Raw genomic sequence first — 7,880 nt, 5'->3', positions numbered from 1 at the left:
GATTCAACTTCCAGATAATCCTACCTACCTGACTGAGAATCTTCATTGATTTATTAAACTGCATTTAATTTAATTTTATTTATTAATCATATTCATGTGGCCATACATGTCACAAAAAGCAAGTTTGGAAATATAAATATGTAATATAACATACTGCAACTATAATTATGTCTTGCTTCAGGGCCTTAAGGGTATGCTTGCCTTAAAAAATAAATGAAGCTGTTCTTTTCTCTGAAGAATAAGTGATCAGCAATGTAAATGACAGTGCTGTAATTATCTTTGATTAGCATCTATGCTAACTTTCAGAAAATAAAGTGGAAGTTGATTACCAATCACTAATGTATGGCTTTGATGTTCACCATAATTCCACTCATGAATATACATTAATCTGATGCATGATTTGTTACTTTTCTCTGCAAGTGATAAGCATTCAATCTTTTCTCCCCACTCCTTCATATTTGCAATGGAAACATTTTAAAAGAAAATAGAGATGGGGGAAATGATAATTGCTTTAGTATTTGGTGTTGGTTGTCTGCTCCATGTGAAGCAGGAACTGTGAATTTTATTGACTAAAACTGCAACACTTGATTAAATTGGAAGATGATAAGCATCAATAATAATTTGTATAGGAACACAAAGATGATGCACATGGAAAATTGAATTTCAGGCACAGAATAAGTTTAAAGAATGAGATGCATATTTTTTTTAAGCATCTGCAATTCTTAAAGCCAGAGAATGAAGTGACTGGATGGAATCACTGAAGCAGTAGGTGTGAGTTTAAATGGACTCCTGAGGATGGTAGAGAACAGGAAGGCCTGGAGGAACGCTGTCCACAGGGTCGTGATGGGTCAGACACAACTTTGCAGCTAACAACAACAAATTCTTAAACCACCCATTTGCTTCTTAAAATCACTGCAGTCCAACTGGGAATCCTCAATTTGAGTATTGTATTGGCAGTTCTGTGTTAGCAAAAACTTCAGAAGAGAAGGATTTAGGGGTACTGATTTCTGACAGTCTCAAAATGGGTGAACAGTGCAGTCAGACAGTAGGGAAAGCAAGTAGAATGCTTGGCTGCATAGCTAGAGGTATAACAAGCAGGAAGAGGAGATTGTGATCCCACTGTATAGAGCGCTAGTGAGACCACATTTGGAATATGGTGTTCAGTTTTGGAGACCTCACCTACAAAAAGATATTGATAAAATTGAACAGGTCCAAAGACAGGCTACAAGAATGGTGGAAGGTCTTAAGCATAAAACTTATCAGGAAAGACTCAATCTGTATAGTCTGGAGAACAGAAGGGAAAGGGGGAACATGATCAAAACATTTAAATACGTTAAAGGGTTAAATAAGGTTCAGAAGGGAAGTGTTTTTAATGGGAAAGTGAACACAAGAACAAGGGGACACAATCTGAAGTTAGTTGGGGGAAAGATCAAAAGCAACATGAGAAAATATTATTTTACTGAAAGAGTAGTAGTAGATCCTTGGAACAAACTTCCAGCAGATGTGGTTGGTAAATCCACAGTAACTGAATTTAAACATGCCTGGGATAAACATATATCCATCCTAAGATAAAAATACAGGAAATAGTATAAGGTCAGACTAGATGGACCATGAGGTCTTTTTCTGCCATCAGTCTTCTATGTTTCTATGTTTACTAATGGACTGGTGGCAATTCAATACAGACAAACCACATTCTGAAAACAGGACTCAAAGAATACATTTTGCAATCAAACCTGCTCTGTTAAAGAACATCTCTACCCTACCCACTGGAATAAATGAATGCTTTTTGAAGTTCCGCTTCTCTGTCGGCAAATCTTGATATATTGCCATTGTCCTATGCACCAATTCTGACAACTCCAAACAAAGGGAGTAAAGGGTTGTACAAGGACCTGGAGAAACAACTGCCATCAATGACAAAACTATTATTCTGACTTCAGTACTGGGGGTGGGTGTGGGGGACAGACCTCAACAACCAGAATAGAGATTGAATAACTAAATATCAGTATTTTGCTGCTTCAGTGCAATGCTGATGTTTTGCTGAGCAAATCAGACAAGAAATATGACCAGATAAACTAAATCTACAGGTAGTCCCCTACTTACAACCTCGATCAAATCCAAATTTTATATTTCTAAGCGTGAAGTTGACATGTGAAGTGAAGTCAAGTGTGAAGAACTTGTTAAGCGAGTTTTGCCTCATTTTACGAGTTTTCTTGCCACATTGAGTACGTGAATCACTGCAGTTGTTAAATTAGTAACAAAGTTATTAAGTGAGTCTGTTTCCCCATTGACTTTCCTGGTCAGAAGGTTGCAAAAAGGGATCACATGACCCTGGGAGCCTGCAGTGGTCATAAATATAAAGTTGCCAAGCATCCAAATGTTGATCACATGATCGTGGGGTCACTGTAATGATCATAAGTGTGAAAATTGGTCATAGGTCACTTTTTTCAGTGCTGTTGTAATTTTGAATGTCACTAAGTGAACCATTGTATGTGGAGGACTACCGGTACCTGTATAAGGCTGCATTAAAGAATATTGAAAGTCTGAAAGTAGAAACATCCTTCCCTCCATTTTAACTGCTAGACTTATTAGCGGATGGTTCTTCCTACATTTCTTTCTTAACTCTTAAACAATTGCTGAGTTTTGCTCCTCTTGTTCCAAGGTTTTCTTAGCAGCATCTCCTTTTCCCAGGTTATTCATGCATTACATTCCATGTGCCAAGCATAAAGTGACACACAAAGACAAGGTTCAAATTTTCAAACAAGTACAAAACAATTTTATTGCATTCAGCAATTACACTTTAATTTCACATTCTTGCAAAAAAAAATATTCCATAATTTAATCCTATTTATTTATTTGTTTATTTATTTATTTATTTATTTATTTATTTATTTATTTATTTATTTATTTATATTTATTTATTTATTTTTATTTATTAGATTTGTATGCCGCCCCTCTCCACAGACTCAGGGCAGCTCACAACAATAATAAAACAGTATACAATAAACAAATCTAATATTTTAAAAGTATCTAAAAACCCATTAATTTAAAAACCATTCAACGTAAGCACACCATACATAAAACTATATAAGCCTGGGGGAAATGTCTCAATTCCCCCATGCCTGATGGCAGAGGTGAGTTTTAAGAAGTTGGCGAAAGGCAAGGAGGGTGGGGGCAATCCTAATCTCCTATTATTTACTTCATAATATGTTTCCCATAAAATAACAAATGAACAATAAGCTTTATTTCTCACATTTCTCAGTGATCTGCTGGAAAGCAAAATGCTAGACTCACACTGAACTTTTCTTCATATCCTTTTAATTAGAATTTTACCAAATGATTTCCCAAGCACACTCAGTAAACTAACTCCTCCTTAGTTTTTTAATTCATTCTTGCTTTCATTCCCTTTGAATAAAGGAAGAACAACTCCATTAATCCAATATTCAGGTACAGCCTGCACAGCCTTCACATTCAACACTTTAAACAGGCTATGGTGCCAGTCCATCAATCACACCTATGTATTAACATTTCTACAATGATGCTTTTTATCCCTGCAACCTTTTCAGTTTTCAATATTATCACCTGCAAGACTTCCTTTTCATGATTTTGTTCCCCTCTTGGGCACTAATATTTTGTAACATTTGTCTCAGTTTTTCATTCCAACTTATCACATATAAGTCTCCAAAATATGCCTTCTAACATTCTCTCACTTCTATTTCACCCAAACTCATTTCACCTTTTACCACTTTTATTTTTATTTCTAGTCACTTTGCTGAAGGCTACTCTTTTTTTTTTGCTCTTTTCACCCACATTCAAAACATTTTATTCCAGTCATTTTCTCTGCCTCTTTTAATCTTACTCCTTGTTCAAAAATTCATTGCATTTTTGTCGGTTTATGCAATCTCTTTCTCATCCTATTTTTTGTAATTATCATTTTCATACATATATAACATTTTTCATCTCATCATTCCACCAAATATACTTTTTCAGGCTTCCCATTATGAAACTGTATACTCTGTAACAGTGATGGTGAACCTTTTTTCCTCAGGTGCCAAAAGAGCGTGCATGCACGCTATCGGACATGGGTGATTGCCCACACCCATAATTCAACGCTTGGGAGAGAGTAAAAACGCCCTTCCCCATTCCCCAGAGACTCTCTGGAAGCCAAAAATGCCCTCCCAGAGCCTCTGTGCGAGCCAAAAATTACCTGACGGGCACACACATGCATGTTGGAGCTGAGCTGGGGCAATGGCTTGAATGGCAGCAGCTATGGCTCTGCATGCCACCTGTGGCACCTGTGCCATAGGTTCGCCATCACTGATCTAGGATGTTGCCTAAAGCACAATGCATGGACATAATATTACCATTCTGCAAAACTGCTACATCAGCAATCAGAATATTTTGCCTTCTAGGTTAAGTCTCATACTTGTATCATTTGAATATGTTTAATCTACTGCTGTAAATAAAATTGAATGCATTATATCTCCATAATAAGCATTCTCCAACTTCTGTTCTATCTTATAAATATAAGTTTCACATTTCCAATTCATTGAAGATATATTTATTATTTCTGAATGCATTTATTTCCAGAGACAAAGTCCAAGAACATTATAAAATATTCAGATTATTCCAGAACACAAGAGAAAATAAGTAGAGTTGACAAGCGTGTTTCACCAATGCCTGTCAAAGATCATGAATAAAATTGTGAGCTTTTTGAAATTAAATATCTTTCCTGACAAAAGACCTGCTCTGAAATATAATACAAAGTATTTATCCTCTCCAGATAAAGTGAAGTCCAAACCAGAATTAAAAATGTGGTTGTGCTGGATCTTAAGGTTCAAGCAAATGGATGAAAACATGGACCCAATCTGGAATTACTATGCTAAATTCCAGAATGGAGATAATTGGGAAAGGAATCCGAGAAATGGAAACTATTAGTATATCAGGTAGGGATAACTTTTCACAGCAGCTGATGAATTAGTAATCTCGTATTTGTTTTATCCTCAAATAATCCAGGTGAGTCTACCTTTGAGAATGATTCAAATCCTGCAATCTAGGAGTCTTGAATTCTTCAATTACATTATTTAGTAAATAATATAGTAAATATTTTTATTGGTTTTTTTTTACAATATAACCACACACACAACATAAAACAAGTGCTTTGTGAATTGCGCCCACCACCAGACAAGCATTCATACCCCACCACCAAATTGGGGGTGTTTCTTGTATAAACCATTTTAACCCAAGAGCAAATTATCTATTTACATATTATAAAGTGATTCCAATTTATTCCTTGTAGCTTGGTCTCGGATTCTACTCGCCATATATCGTCTTACATTGTCCCATCGTCCCATCAGTTGTCGCAAATCAGTTTCAATAACCAAATTCATCCTTTTATCCATAATCTCAAATTGAATGTGATACACCATGTGCCGGTACCAATTTTGCATTGTCCATTTTGTCGCATCCTTCCAACCCAAGACTGTTACCGCCTGAGCGCTTTCTATCACTGCTTGTTTTATTTCTCTAAATTCTCCCATCGCATTACTTTTAACTAATACTGCCATTTCCTTAGTAATTATCCATCATATATTTAACATCCTATTAATATCCTCTTGCACTTTTTGCCAAAAATTCTGCACTACCGGGCATTCCCAAAACATATGCATAAACACTCCTTTATCTTGGCACCCATGCCAACAAATACCCTTAACATTCTGCTGAAAGTATGTGATCTGAACGGGTGTGTAATACCACTTATGTAATATTTTCCTTCTCATTTCCCTAACTCTTGTATTCTTAGTTTTCCTTATATTCTCCACTATATTTTTCATCTCTTGCACCTCTACTTGTATCTCACTTTGCCACTTAGATCACATCCCCGTCTGACTACACTAACATCTTATATATATTACTTGCTTGTGCAATAATAATAATATCTCTTTTCTAACCTTGCTCTAACCCAAAGGGCTGGCAACATTTTCAGCATGATGCCCACCTGTGAATTAGGAGTGTCTTTCCAATATTTGGACTGAAATTGCATTCATTCATTAAGAGTGTCTCCTAGATTGTGCTAACTTTCCTAATAGTTATTTATTTTTAAATGGTTGGCAGATTAAAAATCCATATCCATATCATATACTTGTGTTTTTAATTTATATGTATGATAACTATTAAAAAATACTTTGATACTTTAAAAAATTAAACATGAACTAAAACTGTTTTAAGTAAAAATGAAGTTGGGACTGAATTCAGATTAATTGTTGTTTTTTAAAGTGAAAATTTTAACAAGCAACCTGTGATTAAATCAAGCTGCTTTAGAGAGAACCAAGAGAACATCTATTCTTTTATCCAAATTTTGGGTTTCAAACTGAAATGGTATTGTGCCATAGGCAGTTAATTTTCTTTTCTACTGCCTGAAATTCTCTATTTATTACCAAAAGATATGAATTTCTGGCTTAAGAAAATGTAGCAGCTATCCTTTGATGGTATATTATGAGAGAGATAAACCTGCCAATTAGCTATGCCTGATCCATGTTTACAGTCTATTAAATAGCCCAGGCATTCTTCTCCCAACTTAGTGAATGCAAAGTTGAAATTTCTACATGCTCGTCTTGACAACTTTAAGGTGTTCTCTAGGATTTTTTAATGTTTACTCTTGAATCTCATCCAAAGCCAATTTGCTTCCCATCCAAGTACTAACCACATCTGACCCTACTTAGATTTTCAAATTAAATCGTAACAGGTCAAACCCCCTATTGCTTGCCAGCATCACATCAGAATACGGTGTCTGAATTTTTCAGCTTAACTGTTCCTATCAGCATGGCCATCTTGACTTAAAAGGATAGATAGATGATAGATAGATGATAGATAGATAGATAGATAGATAGATAGATAGACAGACAGACAGACAGACAGACAGACAGACAGACAGACAGACAGATAGTTGGATTTATTGGCTGCCTAATCCCCTCCAGACTCTGGGCGGCGTACAGCAATCCAAATAATATAAAAACAATTTAAAACCTCCAAAAATAAAATCATTCATTCACTCCTACTTGGCTGGAGCTGGATCATATTGCTCAACAGCCCCAGGCCTGTCAGCAGAGCCAGGTTTCCACAGCTCTACAGAAGGCCAGGAGGGTGGGGGCGGTGCAGATCTCTGGGTACAACTGGTTCCAGAGAGCCAAAGCTGCCACAGAGAAGGCCCTCCCATGCGGCCCCACCAATCAACACTGTCTAGTTGACAGGACCCAGGGAAGGCCAACTCTGTGGGTCCTGATTGGTCACTGGGAGGTATGCAGCATAAGACAGTCCTGTAAGTAGTCTGTCTCTAAGCCAAGTAGAGCTTTATAGGTGATAACCAACACCTTAAATTGTGTCCAGAGACCAATTGGAAGCCAACGCAGCTCGTGGAGTGTTGGGGTGATGTGGGTGTACCTAGGCACACCCACAACCGCTCGTGTAGCTGCATTCTGGACTAATTGTAGTCTTTGAACACTTTTCAAGTGTAGCCCCATGTAGAGCATGTTGCAGTAATTGAGCCATGAGATGATAAGGGCATGAGTGAGGAGAGACTCCTGATCCAAATAGGGCTGAAACCTGTGCACAATTTCCCCCTTGCCACAACTGAGATATGTTGTTCCAATATCAGTTGAGGGTTTAGGAGGACGCCCAGATTGTGGACCCATTCTGAGGGAGGGTTAATATTTCCACTCCTGAAGCAGGGATGGACAGATGGAACAGTCCTTCAGAGACAATGTGCACAGCCACTCAGTCTTGTCGGGGTTGAGTTTGAGCCTGTTGATCCCCATCCAGACCCTCACAGCCTCCAGGCACTGACACATCACATCCACCACTTCACTGAATTGACATGGGGTGGA

Source organism: Erythrolamprus reginae, chromosome 1, assembly GCF_031021105.1.
Source record: "Erythrolamprus reginae isolate rEryReg1 chromosome 1, rEryReg1.hap1, whole genome shotgun sequence".
Taxonomy (NCBI): domain Eukaryota; kingdom Metazoa; phylum Chordata; class Lepidosauria; order Squamata; family Dipsadidae; genus Erythrolamprus; species Erythrolamprus reginae.
This window is presented reverse-complemented; position numbering follows the sequence as displayed.